Below are 15,381 nucleotides of genomic sequence, written 5' to 3' on the forward strand. Positions count from 1 at the left end.
ACTACAGTCTATAACCTTTTATGAATCTTCTCCTCATTCAGTAACTGCCATAATACTTCAACAAAAAGGCCCAGATGTTATGGGAAAGTTGATTAAAGAGACAAATGAACCGATTTCCAAAGAGTGAAGATAGGTATCTCTAAGCTGTCTCTGATTTATTCTACCTCTTGCTAGTAAGAAAGAAAATTAGCAAAACTGAAAACTGAGAGACTGAATACTTACACATTTCTTAGCAACGGAATTCTGACATAAAACCTCTGCTACTATCTTCCAGGATTACTGAATTGGCCAATCATCTGTAGCATCCCATTTTTGCTGCCAATTCCAACTGAGGGCTAACCAAAGCAATAAAACATGCTCCCAAACTGGTCACATGCCCTGGTTATATAGCCTATATCCATCTTTCCTATTCCAACAGTTTCAAGTACTAGGTATCTGGAGTCTGTACATCCCTTATTTTTCTTCTTTCTTTTCCTGGTCACACCTGAAGTTGCTCAGGGGTTACTCCTGGCTCTGTACACAGGAATTACTCCTGGTGGTGCTCAGGGGACTATATGGAATGCTGGGGATCCAATCCAGGTTGGCTGCATTCAAAAAAATGTCCTATATAATGGCCTTGTTCTCCGCCTTTCTCTTCCCTTTGCTGAGGCGGCTCGGTTCTCGTCAACCTCCAGCCCATGGTCTCCTGACCGAACATCATGCCTTCTATTAAGTTGCAGAGTTCCGATGGAGAGATATTTGAAGTTGATGTGGAAATTGCCAGTCTGTAACTATCAAAACCATGTTGGAAGATTTAAGAATAGTTGATGAAGGAGATGATGACCCAGTTCCTCTCCCAAATGTCAACGCAGCAATATTTAAAAAGGCCATTCAGTGGTGCACCCACCACAAGGATGACCCCCCCCTCGTCCTCAGGACGATGAGAACAAAGAGAAGCGAACAGATGATATCCCTGTTTGGGACCAAGAATTCCTGAAAGTGGACCAAAAAGCACTTTTTGAACTTATCCTGGCTGCAAACTACTTAGACATCGAAGGTTTGCTTGATGTTACATGCAAGACTGTTGCCAATATCATTAAGGGGAAAACACCTGAGGAGATTCATAAGACCTTCAACATCAAAAATGACTTTACTGAAGAAGAGGAAGCCCAGGTATGCAAAGAAAACCAGTGGTGTGATGAGAAGTGAAATGCTCTGCCTGACACTGTAACACTGTAAGGATTGTTCCAAATACTAGTTGCACTGCTCTGTTTTAAATTGTTAATATTAGACAAACTGTAGACAAACGCAGCAGCAAATCAATTGTATTAGCGAATATTGTCCTCTTTGCATGTGTAGTTTGAGTACAGATTCCAGACCTAAAGCTTGAGTTTCTTCTCATATGATCAAAGGGCTTTTTCTTTTTTCTTTTTTTTGCTCTGAATAAAACTGAACAGTGGATTCTCTCTAGAAAGTGGCCTTTTGGGCTTTCCCTCTTTTGTAAAGCGATTTCTGCCTAGTTTATTGTCTAGTTGACTTCAATGACCTATTAAAAGTTGGCGTAAATAAAAACAACTTGCAAAAAATTTTCTGAAATAGAAAAAAAAATGTCCTATCAGTTGTACTATCACTCTTGTTCACATACATCCGATTTTAACACAATAAAGTTTTATTATTTTTCTGCTTAGCCTTTGAATTTTTCTACTGGGTACACTTTATTTAACCATAAAGAATATCTGGTAGTTATACAATAATTATAATAGCTCTCATCATAAAATAAGATTAAAATACCAGGGAACACCGTGATTATTTCCTTGCCTGTAATGATTTGCCTATCATATCTACCTTAATGTGAAGATGTCTTTGAAAAAATCCATGATTTCAAAACACTTATAGTGACATCTCACTTCTAAATTGTATTCCCATCAAAATTTATGTAGAAAATTTAACATATTCTCTCTGGGACTCAATGTTATGACCCATATTTCCCACATAATGCTAGGTATGTCTGATTTGAACCATACCTCTAGGTAGCATAAATCATCACACCTTTCTTTATCATCCCTCTCATCTTGTACTTAATCCTCACATAATCACGCTTCAGTTTGATGAATTTTCTTATGCATCTTTTATATTGCTGTCATCTGTCTCTTGCTAGATTCCATTAAAATTGCAAATTCCCAAAGGCAAAGAAGAATATCTTCAAATTTTACTTTAACTCCTCCTAGAACATAGAATAAGACTTCCAAGATCATTTATATATAAGGCCTACCATAGTATGATGGGATGAAGGGATGAGCCAATTTACTTGAAAACCTAATTGTTCTCCTTTTAAATATTCCTTCTTAATAAAAAGATAAAGATCTTCAAGGTTCTGACATTTTCATATGCCAACTGTCCTTGGTTTGTGTTTACTGATCACTTGCAGATACAAAGTCTATCCTACCCACTGAATTGCAATCTCAAATTTACTGAGTCAAAATGTCTGGGACCAAGATTTTATTTCAACATAGTCAGGTGTTGATTCTGATACACTACTCAAGTTTTGAAATTGGTATTAGTATTGTAAGTATGGGCTGGAGCAATAGCACAGTGGGTAGAACGTTTGCCTTGCACGCAGCCGACCCAGGTTCAATTCTTCTGCCCCTCTCGGAGAGCCTGGCAAGCTACTAAGAGTATCTCACCCGCATGGCAAAGCCTGGCAAGCTACCCGTGACATATTTGATGTGCCAAAAAAAGAAAGTAACAAAAAATCTTACAATAGAGACGTTACTGGGCCCGCTTGAGCAAATCGATGAACAACAGGAGAACAGTGCTACTGTAAGTATAGTCTGTGGACAAAAAGTTTTGACCTTATTGAGGGACATAAAATGTACAGAAAAGTTGGTCCCATCAGAAACCTGCTGAATAGAAATACCTATCTAAAGTAAGAATCTTCCTGGTGATTTGTTTGCACATTAAACAATGGAAAATGTTGGTCTGTGGAATTTCATTCTGCAGGAACCATTAAAAGTACATAGAAAACAACAGTCTATTTTATTTTATTTCTGTTCCAAAGAAGGCTCTTACTATTTCAACTTACAGAGTTCATTTTGCATGACTCTTATTAACTAGAAGTTCAGAGATACCACACCGAGACTTTGAAGTCATCACGGAAGTACACCACAGAAATTATGCAAATATTACAAATTAGAACCTCCTACGGTTGCTTTACTCCCACCCATCCCCTCTCCCATTTCACTTGACTACCAAGAGTAAAAGGGAACATCTGATTAAATTTAACTCAAGGTAAGATATATTCAATTAGTAAGCTATCAAAACTTATTAAGGAAAGCATTATTCTATTTCTAAATTGCTACTGGCTTATTTTTATAAATAATTTAAATTACATTTTAACACTAATTACAACTATTTTCGAAAAGAAAAAAGTGTTTACCAAGTTTGATTCTCTGGTTACTGAGAAGATTAATAAAATAAGTAAAAATGACATTGGAGCTCAGGGGATGTATTCATCTGTAGTAAAATTATAATCCAAGGTCAAAAACGGTATCTAGAATGATAATGGAATTATTCAATAATTTCAAGAAAATATGAATGATATTTTAGTAACTACACCAGCAACATTATACCAACCATATCATTATGAATTATTTATCAGTTCTATAAAACTAACCATTCTCCTTCCTTCACTGTTAATCATATGAAGTTGTATGATTGTGACCTTGGCTAGTTGTGGTGGGATTTGTCCCTTTCCAAAAGTGTAAAATAAAACTAGCTAGAGATGATTATGCTTTTCTCTATTGAAAATTTCATTAGAATGGACTTTTTGATGTGCAGAATTTCACCTCCATAACCTTCATGCTGTGCTTTAAAAAACATATTTTTCAAGAGATAAATTCTACGACAGAATACAATCAGAGATGTGAATGCCTGTAAGGTAGATAGAAAGATTTATAATCACAGAACATGAATAAAGCATCTACCAGAAAACAGAATACAGAAATCAAGCTTGCCCCAAAAAGTTCAGACACATGCCCAAGAGTTTTTCCTGAGATTCTCATGAGAGGACTAATAATCATTAAAGGAAATGACAGAAACTTTTTGCAGAACACAATAGTTTTTATGGATTAGTAGTCAAAACGACCTTTTTTTTATACAGATAACTTGTTATATAACATTGATATTTACTGACATCAATTACATAAAAATTTCTGTAACACTGAGTACAATGCATATTAGCATAACAAACTATAGTATGCATTTCCTGTCTTTATTTTTAAAAATCTGAAATTATTTTCACTCTAAATGTAATTCGTTTAAAAGTAAATGGTTTTTTCAAGTGCTCAGTTGACAGAGCTTACCACAGTATCACCTATGCATTATAAAGCATGTAGAATTTTTTTTAAATTTTTATTTATTTATTTTTAATTTTTATTAGTGAAACACCATGAGGTACAGTTGTAGACTTACAAGTTTGTGTGCTTGGATTTCAGTTATACAATGATCAAGTACCCATCCTTCCACCAGTGCCCATTCTCCACCACTAATGATTCCAGTATCCCTCCCAAACCCTATTCCCCCCCAACCCACCCTGCCTCTGTGGCAGGGCATTCCCTTTTGTTCTCTCTCTCCTATTGGGTGCTGTGGTTTGCAAAAGAGGCACTGAGTGGCAATCATGTTTGGTCTATAGTCTACTTTCAGCATGCATCTCTGATCCTGGGAGGATTCTCCCAACACCTTTTATTTGATGGTCCCTTCTCTTTCTAAGCAGCCTTTTCCCCTAGCATGTGTGGCTGGCTTCCAAGCCATGGAGTAAATCTCCTGGTACTTATCTCAGCTATTCTTGGATGTTAGTTTCCTATTTTGTTACTTTATATTCCACAGATGAATGCAATCTTTCTATGTCTGTCCCTCTCTTTCTGAATCATTTCGCTTAGCATGATACTTTCCATGTAGTACCACTTGTATGTAAATTTCATGACTTTATCTTTTCTAACAGCTACATAGTACTCCATTGTGTGAATGTAACAAAATTTCTTTAAACAGTCATCTATTCTCGGCACTCAAGTTTTTTCCAGATTCTGGCTATTGTAAACAGTGCTGCAATGAACAAACAAGTGCAGCAGTCACTTTGACTATACTTTTTTGCCTCTTTGGAATGTATTCCCAAGAGTGGTCAAATGGGAGCTCAATTTCTAATTTTTTGAGAATCATCCATACTATTATGCAAAAGGGCTGAACCAGTCAGCATTCTCACCAGCAGTGAGGGCGGGTCCCTTTCTTGCCACATCTGTGTCAACACCGGTTGCTTTTGTTCTTTTGGATGTGGGCCAGTCTCTGTGGTGTGAGATGATATCTCATTGTTGTTTTGATCTGCATCTCCCTGATGATTAGTGATGCAGAGCATTTTCTCATGTGCCTTTTAGCCATTCGGATTTCTTCTTTGGGGAAGGTTCTGTTCATTTCATCACCCTGTTTTTTTGATGTGGTGGGATGATTTCGTCTTGTGGAGTTCAACCAGTGTTTAGTATATCCTTGATATCAACCCCTTGTCGGATGGGTATTGGGCGAATATCCTTTCCTATTATGTAGGCTGTCTTTGTATTTTGGTCACAGTTTCTTTTGAGGTGCAGAAGCTTCTTAGTTTAAGACAGTCCCATTTGTCTATTTCTCTTTTCACTTTCTTTACCAGTGGCGTGTCATCTTTGAAGAAACCGTTAGCTTCAGTGTGGTAGAGGGTTTTGTCAACCTTGTCTTCAATGTACCTTATGGATTCCGGTCTGATGTTGAGGTCTTTAATCCTTTTTTTTTTTTTTTTTTTGCTTTTTGGGTCACACCGGGCAATGCACAGGGGTTCCTCCTGGTTCTTCACTCAGAAAGTACTTCTGGAGGTGCTCAGGGGACCATATGGGATGCTGAGAATCGAACCCGGGTCGGCTGCCTGCAAGGCAAATGCCCTACCCACTGTGCTATTGCTCTAGCTCAGTCTTTAATCCATTTTGATCTTACTTTTGTACATGGTGTTAGGCAGAGATCTGAGCCCATTTTTTTTGCATGTAGTTGTCCAGTTTTGCCAGCACAATTTGTTAAAGAGGCTTTCCTTCTTCCATTTCACATTTCTTCCTCCCTTATCAAAGATTAGATGATCATATGTTTGGAGGAAGATGTCAGTATATTCAACCCTGTTCCATTGATCTGCAGCCCTGCCTTTGTTCCAGTACCATGCTATCTTAATTATTACTGCTTTGTAGTAGAGTTTGAAGTTAGGGAGGTTGATTCCCCCCATTTTCTTTTTCCCAAGAATTGCTTTAGCTATTCGTGGGTGCTTATTGTTCCATTATTTCCTGAAGCAATGTTTTGTAGTTTTCTTTGTACAGGCCCTTTACTCCCTTAGTTAAGCTGATTCCTAGGTACTTGATTTTCTGGGGGCACAATTGTGAACGGGATTGTTTTTTTCATCTCACTTTCTTCTCTCTTACTGTTTGCATATATGAAATCTATGGACTTTTGGGTATTGATTTTATAGCCTGCATCTTTATTATACAAGTCTATTGTTTCTAGGAGTTTCTTGGTAGAGGTTTTAGGGTTCTCTAAGTATAGTATCATATCATCTGCGAATAGTGAGAGCTTGATTTCTTTCTTTCCTACCTGAATGCCCCTAATATCTTTTTCTTGCCTAACTGCTATTGCAAGTACTTTCAGTATTATATTGAACAGCACTGGAGAGAGTGGGCATCCTTATCTCGTCCCTGATCTTAGAGGGAAGGCTCTCAGTTTTTCCCCATTGAGGATGATGCTTGCTGTAGGCTTGTGGTAGATGGCTTTAACTATATTGAGGAAAGTCCCCTCTAAACCCATTTTGGCGAGGCTTTTCATCATAAAGGGGTGCTGGATCTTGTCAAATGCTTTCTCTGCATCTATTGATATGATCTTTTTTATCTTTTCTTTTGTTGATATGATGGATTGCATTGATTGATTTCTGATTGTTAAACCATCTTTGCATCCCTGAAATAAATCCCACTTGGTCATGGCGCATGATCTTTTTGATGAGTTGTTGAATTCTATTTGCTAGTATTTTGTTGAGAATCTTCGCATCCATGTTTATCAGGGATATTGGCCTGTGGTTTTCTTTTCTTGCGGTGTCTTTGTTTCATAGAAACTGTTTCGGAGAGTTTTTGTTTCTTAGAACAACAGGATGACAGTAGCCTGACTTGGTGAGGTCAATCCTAGCTGACTGAGGCAAAATAAAACTGCCCTGGCTCATGCAAAAGCCTGTAATACCACCTCAATTTGTTCCACCAATGCCAGACCCTGTGTTTCTAATGGATGAGCAAAGATCTATAAAAGGAGCTAGGAGGTCAATGTAAGCAGGTGGCTAATGATCTGATACAATCAGTGCTTTGGACCTATATTAGGAGCAGACTATGGCTTCCAGCATATAAATATTTGCCAAATGTAAATTCATAGAGAATTTTGTGCAAAACTTCAAGATACTTAGAACAATCTTTAAATATCTTGGACTGGGATAAATTAGGCACTTCCGTACAATTAATCTTTCCACTTGGAAAGGTGAAGGGAAAACATATTCCAGGGTACATAATATTGAGGCATAAGGCACACTTCAGAGGTGGGAATAGAGGAGACATTTTGGGTGCCCAACCTTCTTTCACAAAATGCCATGAGAAAGTCCCCAAGTATATGGTCACCACAGCCATTCTGGTGGTGGTGGTATCCCCAAACGGAGCAAATCTGCAGGCAAATGTCTACTTCTGAAGTCACCATCATACTAATGGAAGGAGCCATGCAGGTTTGGCTGCTGAGAATCACAATATTTGCCAAATGTAAATTCATAGAGAATTTTGTGCAAAACTTCAAGATACTGAGAACAATCTTTAAATCTCTTGGACTGGGATAAACCAGAGGTAGCACAACCCGGACAAGCTGCCAAGAGGCTTAGTTCTTATCTCATCACAGCCACCAACTTTCCAGAACCTCCCCAAACCATCTTTCATGATAAAGCAGAGTGCAGGAGACCAAGAGAGGGTCACTTGGTTCTGAGAAATATGTGGGTTCCTGAAAAGCTCTTGTAGAGGCAACATCGCCAAGATTTATTTTGCGTAAAGGCAAATAAAAACGGCCAGATTGCTGAACCATCTTGCCAAGTCAGAAATACATTTACCAGGGCAGAGCTTGGTGTGCCATGCAGAACAAAGAGGTCTGAGACTCGACACAAATCAGGGAGCTTGAAGTCAGGAGCACAGGACGGAGAGAGCAGCCAGACTGTGGGAAAGGCCGTCCAGCTTAGGCGGTCAGTGCCCAGGGAGAGAGCCTTGCTGACAGATTCTTGGCAGTATTTCCTTGTTCACTTTCTCAGACTGGATGGGATGGACACGTGGCATTCGGCAGCAGAACAGAGGGAGATGATGTTTAAATGGACATCGCCGGCAAATGATAGGAACAGAAAGAGACTGCGTGTATCATTCTGTAATGCCCTGTTTATACACTAAAGGCAGGTATGTGTTGATGCAACTTATTTGGGGTTGTCATGCAACAGTGATTGTACTTCTAGGGGAGGGGGATATGGCAGCGGAAGTGGTGCTGGTGGACAAGAGAGTGCTCAAGTTCCAATTCTTAAATACTAGAAAGCAAGGAATAGTTTGCTCTCAGTCCTTCAGTGAAGAAATCGGATGCTCATTTTCTGTTCTACATCCATCTTCTCCAAAACCTTAACAAATTCTATGAAAGATATGGCGCTGTCCCCATCCTGATCAGCTTCCTGGATTGTCCTGTCTGCGATGCTGCCCAGCTGCTCGTCGGAGATATTCACGCCAACCATCATGCGTAGCACCTGTAACAGCTCATCACGGGAAGTCTTGTCATCTTTATCCAAATCATAGAGTCGAAAAGCAAAGTGCAGTTTGTTGCTTCGACTGTTGAGTGGTTCTGGCCCATTCTCATTTTTGCTTTTTTCATTATCCTGAATGGGTTGGAAATGAGCCAATGTTCTCATGAATCCTCAGAAGTTTACTCGGTCCTCTCCTTCTGGAAAGAAGGCATTGATGATCCGGTCCCCCAGTGGGTTGATAGCAAGTTCTGGAATCCTCTCGAGGTCTTCCCGGCTGAGAGTCCCGTTCTCTCCTTTGTCCAGGCTGGTGAAGCGGCTGTAGAGGTGGGTGATCTGACTGTGGGAAAAGCCCATCTCCTTCTTGATCTCCTCAAGCTCTTCATCCTGCAGTAACTTGGAGGCCCGAAACCCCATCCCAGAGCTTCTGTGGAAGGAGCGGCGGCTGAAGCAACGGTAATGGTAGCGGGAGGACGAGAGGGAGGGAGGGAGGGAAGGCCAGGGATCAAAAAAGGAGAGGGGCACAGTTTCTCCTGAGGACCAGGCAGGGAATCCAGGGGGCGGCATGCAGAATATTTTCTTGATGGAGTGTCCACACCATTATCCATTGATTTGGCAAATAGGTACACAAAAAATGCTTAACAATTGTTCTAGAGAACAAATTTTCTCTTTATGAAACAATTTAAATGTTCTACTTCCAAATATTTTCAGTTATAGTTAATCTCAGGGTCTGGAGAAAAAGCTCAATCAATTGAAGGCAAAGCATGCTTTGCTTTCACGAGGCCCAGGTTCAAAGCCCAGTACTTCAAGGATCTCTGAGCACTGAGCTGAAAGTTAACCTTACCTGAGCACCACCAACTCAGATCCCAAACCTCAAATAAGAATTAAAAAAAAAAATTAAAGAGAATTACTTTCAAATAACTACAAACATTAAAAAAGGGACAAAATAACTGATGTTAGAGTTACTTCATGTTCTAAAACAACTGCAGGCACAAAATAGTAAAAAAAATATTCATTTAATAATAGCTTATGGAACCTTTTAACATGAGATTTAGTAGTGTTGAAATATCGACTTGAGGCCATAAGAATTATATTGTTTTTAATCTTTTTAAGGGTCGTTACAACTCAATAAAATGGTTTTCTGCACAGCAAAATCACCTACTATTAAGACAGAAAATTTACAAGGCCAAGAACAATGCTACTTAATTTGCACACGACCTTAGAGGATTAGAACACTTTAAGCCAACAAATTAATACAATTCTATTTTAGTATAATTTGAATATCTTACAATTTTACGGCAATTTCACTTCAGAAAATTCTGTTTAATGTGGAGTGAAGCACTGGTAGCAGAGAAAGATAATAAAACCGATGTTAAGATGTGTAAATTACTAAAAGATTAGGGCTATTTTTCTTTACCTTTCTTTAATATGCATGTAATAACATTCCAGAGCTTCAAGTTACTTCACATTCATATGTTCTATAAATCTACTTGTTTCGTTTGTTTCCATAAATTATTATGCTACTTCTAAACTGAAAGCTCCAAATTTAGAACCACTATTTATATACATGAACTGAAAAGTTAAATAGCAATAGGTGACAACAAGAAAATCATCAACCATACATCTGAAATAATACTTGAATGATTTCTGGAGAAGAGAGGACTTTTAAAAGTTGTATTTAAAAAGAGTTTGCCTAAAAATATTGTTAGAACAATACAAAGAAAAGCAGCAAGCTTCCTGGATGGACTTATTGACATGTGTTGAATTTCATTAATAGACTCATAGGGTTAACATTTGAAAATGTACTTTAATTTTCTTGTTGACCTTTAGCAAACAACCTATTTTGGTTTCTCATGAAATTTTATATATATATGAGAAACCAAAAATATATGTAAATATGTGTGCATGCTATAAAATAATTACTACATATAATACTGCACAGACAAAAAAAAGAAGTGTTAAAGGAAAGTGAATAAATGTGCACTAAATTCTAAGTATTTCGGTGATGTGAAGATATGAAGTTGGTATCATCACAGCTCTTGGCATTTTTAGTGAGATTCACTGAGTGAATTGCTTGCAGCTCAGAGAGTAGTTTTCCGGAAATAGTTTGTAATACTAATATCCATAGTTCTATTAATCCAGACTGTTTGTTTACTGCTGTTTCATTTATGAGGCTGAATAAAGAAAAAATACAGCAACTATAGAAGTATAGGAAGTATATCTGATGCAATGGTAATATTACAGTTACCATATGTCTCCTAATTAAACTACTGATGTTTACCTGTTACAAACTTTGTGATGATAGTCCTCTTTCTCTTCCTCCCCCTCCTTCTCCTCCTCCTTCTCTTTCTTCTTCTTCTTCCCTACCCAAGTGTCTTCAAAATACTGTTAAGTATTATTTTGGAGAATTTTCTTTATCTATCAAGGAATCCTAATTGATCTAACAGATGCCAGTTAGTTTGAAGAGAGAAAATGATGCAATAAAGTCCTGTCTGACTACACTTCTCAAAGACATTTTCTCCTTATATACCACATATTAAGAGAAAGCTAATAATTATTCTACTCTCTAGAAAGCCAAAAGAAGTTCTCAATTCCAAATGTGCATGGTTGGCCTTAATTAACCAGATTATCCTCCAAAGAAATTTAAAATAATATCATCTTTTAAATAGTTTGAATAGTAATTTAGTTATAATTCATTCACTACCAATCACAAATTTTAAAAGCAGACCAAAAATTTAAAGTGATATTATAAAATTTAACTGTAAGGAACCTCTTTAGTTATTGTAATTTTGTTTCTTAGACAAGGAATATAAATTGCATCTAACTCATGATGGTTAAATGTTTTTATTTTAGTAACTAGAATAGTTATTACAGACTATTTCCACAATATACCTGATCTGAACTTATAAATAAGGGGATTGGAATTCCTTCCATATAGATTTTTGTCATTCTAGTACTGCGAAAGCATTTGGCTACTTTTCCTATTCATTTCCAGTCATGAAATCTACAGCAAAATTCTATTTAGATAAAATTGTCTTAAAAGTTAAAAATTTCATTGAAAAAATTTTAGAATCTCCTCTTACTTCCACATGTCAAACCAGTGGTAGATAATTATGTAGCTAATTATGTATATCTCTAGTTTGGTTTCCTTAGAGTTGAAGAATGGAAAAATAACTATTTTGGGTGGGAGTCACACCCAGCAATGCTCAGGGCTTCTTCCTGGCTCTGTACTCAATGATCAGTTCTGGAAATCTAGAGGTATCATATGGAGTGCCAGGGATGAAACCCATATCAGCCACATGAAAACATACTACCTGCTCCAGGCTGGAAAAATGACTTTTAAAATAGAAAATTTATGCAACTATTGCTATTTAATAGATACAAAATCTCTTGAAAGCCTCAAACTTACATAACTGCCATAAGCAACGCAAGTCTGATTAGTTTTTTATTAGTAGGCTAAATTATTTGCTTGACTTGTTGAAGATATTGATTAGTATATTTATTAAAATGTAAATTTCCTATATAAATGCATTATGGAAAAAACAGTTGTTTGCAAATGATTCAGAGGCCTTTAATAAAACCAGTGTCAATGAATGTATCATGGTGATTAAAAATAAAGTAGCTTTTTATATGATATTGACAAGACTGTTTACAAATTCATATAGAATATGCAAGGATTGTCTCAGGGCTATGTAAATACTACACTGTTGCTTGAGAAATGTCATGAATTCACTGCTTGAGTTTTTGATTAACATGGTTTTATTTTATTTTCATTTTGTACTGGCTGTTTGCATTATAGGTTAAATTTTGACATGTGACAACAAATAGGATGCAACACTTCTTAAATGTGTGTAAAATGATGATCAAATAAAGAGAAGTTCTAACTATCTTTGAAGTAAAATGAATCCAGGTAACACTGCTAAAAATGAGTCGACTCTATGTTAAGTATCTTTTCAGTATAACAAATCATAGAATGCTTTCATCAACATCCAAATTATAATACAGAGTTTCTATTTTAAAATATGGATTCTGTGTTGTCTAAGCAACAACTGTTTTTTAGACGTAGTGTTAAATGTCATAGGTATGTGAAAGAAAGCAATACTTTGTCTTTTTCTGTGACAATTAATAGAACAGCAATAGCTATAAAGGAGGTCTCAGCTTCAAATGAAAATGTCAGCTATTGCACTCAAATATGAGTATATGTTCTGATTTCTTAAAATGTGCTTAAGAAATAAAATAGAATTAAAGTTTGTGAAAGGAATTTTACCAACAGTGCATGCAAGTGGTGAAGAATTTCAGAAAAATGATCTTAATTATTCAATAATGACAACTTTGGAGCATTCCATTAGTCATGTTTGCCCATGCCAATGACGAACTCAGTTGGCATCCATTTCTACAAAGATACTGAGTTACAATCAAACTGAAGTCAATTTTAATTATATTAATGAATTTTTTAAGGTTAAAGAGAAATTTTCTGATAAGAAAAGAGAGAGATAAGTAAAGGTGAGAGCCAGCGAGACTGGGTTTATAACATACTACCTATAGTATTTAAAATATTTACTAGAATCTTCTTGTCTCATACAGATAATGCATTTATGTATTTTACATACATGATGAACTGGAGTCGTAACACAGAGGGTAGGGCATTTGCCTTGCATGCGGCAGGCAGATTTCTCTGTCCCTCTTGGAGAACCCAGCAAGCTACCGAGAATATCCTGGCCGCACAGGAGAGAGCCTGGAAAGCTACCCTTGGCTTATTCAATATGCCAAAAACAGTAATAACAAGTCTCACAATGGAGACATGACTGGTGCCCACTCGAGCAAATCGATGAACAACGGGATGACAGTGCTACAACAGTTCTATAACTTCCATGATATGCACAGGTTTATTTTATTCTTACTTGAGATAGTTTCATTGCTTTTTCTGGATTCTTATGGATTTTGGGAACAACAAATGGAGGTATTTAACTTTAATGAAGAGTGGTAAGCCTATTTTTCAAGCAAAATGAAATTATTTATCATAAAATATGAAGGAACAGGAGGCTGGAGTGATAGCACAGCATGTAGGGTGTTTGTCTTGCACGCGGCCAACCCGGGTTCAATTCCCAGCATCCCAGATGGTCCTCCTGAGCACTGCCAGGAGTAATTCCCAAGTTCAGAGCCAGGAGTAACCCCTGAGCATCGCCGGGTGTGATCCGAAAAGCAAAAAAAAAAAAAAAAAATGAAGGAACATACAATTTGAAATTTAACATCATCTCTAGAGTAGAGATATATCATAATCTTAAAATCTGAACTTGATGGTTTCTACAATTTATTAGAATTAAGAAATGCCATTTGAAACCAAATTTGCATCCTGTTGAGGATTTGAAAAAATATAAAGCCAGTTTTGTATTTCTAGTATTCCTACAGGAAACTCTGACTACTTAACTATATGCTTAGTACACTGCTCCCCTTTGGAGAGGAAAAGATGAATTCGTCTATAAAGTAGTAAACCCTGCAGGGTATCTTTGCAGAATATTACCCATGCATTCATATGAATTTCATAGTTTCTTGAACTAGATTTTCAATTTTCAAATTTATAGGCTTAAAATACTTTCCAAATCCTCCTTTTATATATATTCTAAATCTCCTCCTACTTATATATATTTACTTTCATGCTCTTAAGCACACTGAGAAATACTATAACTGTTTTGTAATCCTTGTTTACTAGTATCATCAACTTTTTGACTTCTGACTTCATTTTTATACACATCATTCCTAACTATAGATGCTATTCTCTGGAATTTTTTTGCTTATGTGAATATTCATAATAGTATTGGGCAATGTACTTTGTATAATTTATTGCTAGAGAGAGTTTGGTATGTCCTTTAAACATGTTGACTTTTTTCTACATGCAGCCGAGTTACTTGATGCTAATAGAAAATCTTTCAAATTTGTTTTTAAGTTTTAGAAAAGCCAAATCTAAAGCAGCCCTAAATAAAATAAAATAATTACCTAACAAGTCTTCCAAATGATCCATCCTCTACATGGGTTTCACTCTAGTCTAGAATAGAAACTATTCTATTGCTTTGCCCTTTCTTCAGGGGTGGTTTTCTTGAATGATTGTGAAGTGTGTACTAAGACAAAGGTGCTAAATAGAATCTTTATCAGAATTTGCCCCTATACATAAGTCCCACATTTCTGATACTTACTCTACTCCACCAATCTCCGGCAACTCAGCCATTAAACCCAGAAGCTCCACACTACCCTGCCCTACCTGCTTCCACCAATCTCCGGCAACCCAGGGATCACATCCACAAGCCCCATCCTACCGGTACCAGATAAAAAACTCATCAGCAGACCTACACTACCTCCACTATCTCCACTATCCAGCCCCCACCACACTTCAGGACGCCATCTAGACACATCATAAGACACTGAATACCCATCTTTCAAGGTTACCGCACCATATTTGATAGGGTTCAAATATGGTTTGAACCATGGGAACACATGCAAGGGCATTTAGAGGCCAAGTAACAGCTTCTATCCTACTTGGATAGAAGCTACCAAGAGTATACTGC

General features: G+C 37.0%; 2 pseudogenes; one reads left to right on the forward strand and one right to left on the reverse strand.

The window, feature by feature from the left end:
* The first annotated feature begins 614 nt into the window (after positions 1-614).
* On the forward strand, positions 615-1,555 carry LOC130019201 (S-phase kinase-associated protein 1-like; annotated as a pseudogene).
* Positions 1,556-8,307: 6,752 nt separating this feature from the next.
* LOC130019206 (calcineurin B homologous protein 1-like) lies at positions 8,308-9,240 on the reverse strand (annotated as a pseudogene).
* Positions 9,241-15,381: the final 6,141 nt, after the last annotated feature.

The sequence above is a fragment of the Sorex fumeus genome, unplaced genomic scaffold (genome assembly GCF_029834395.1).
Source record: "Sorex fumeus unplaced genomic scaffold, SorFum_2.1 ptg000008l, whole genome shotgun sequence".
Classification (NCBI taxonomy): Eukaryota; Metazoa; Chordata; class Mammalia; order Eulipotyphla; family Soricidae; genus Sorex; species Sorex fumeus.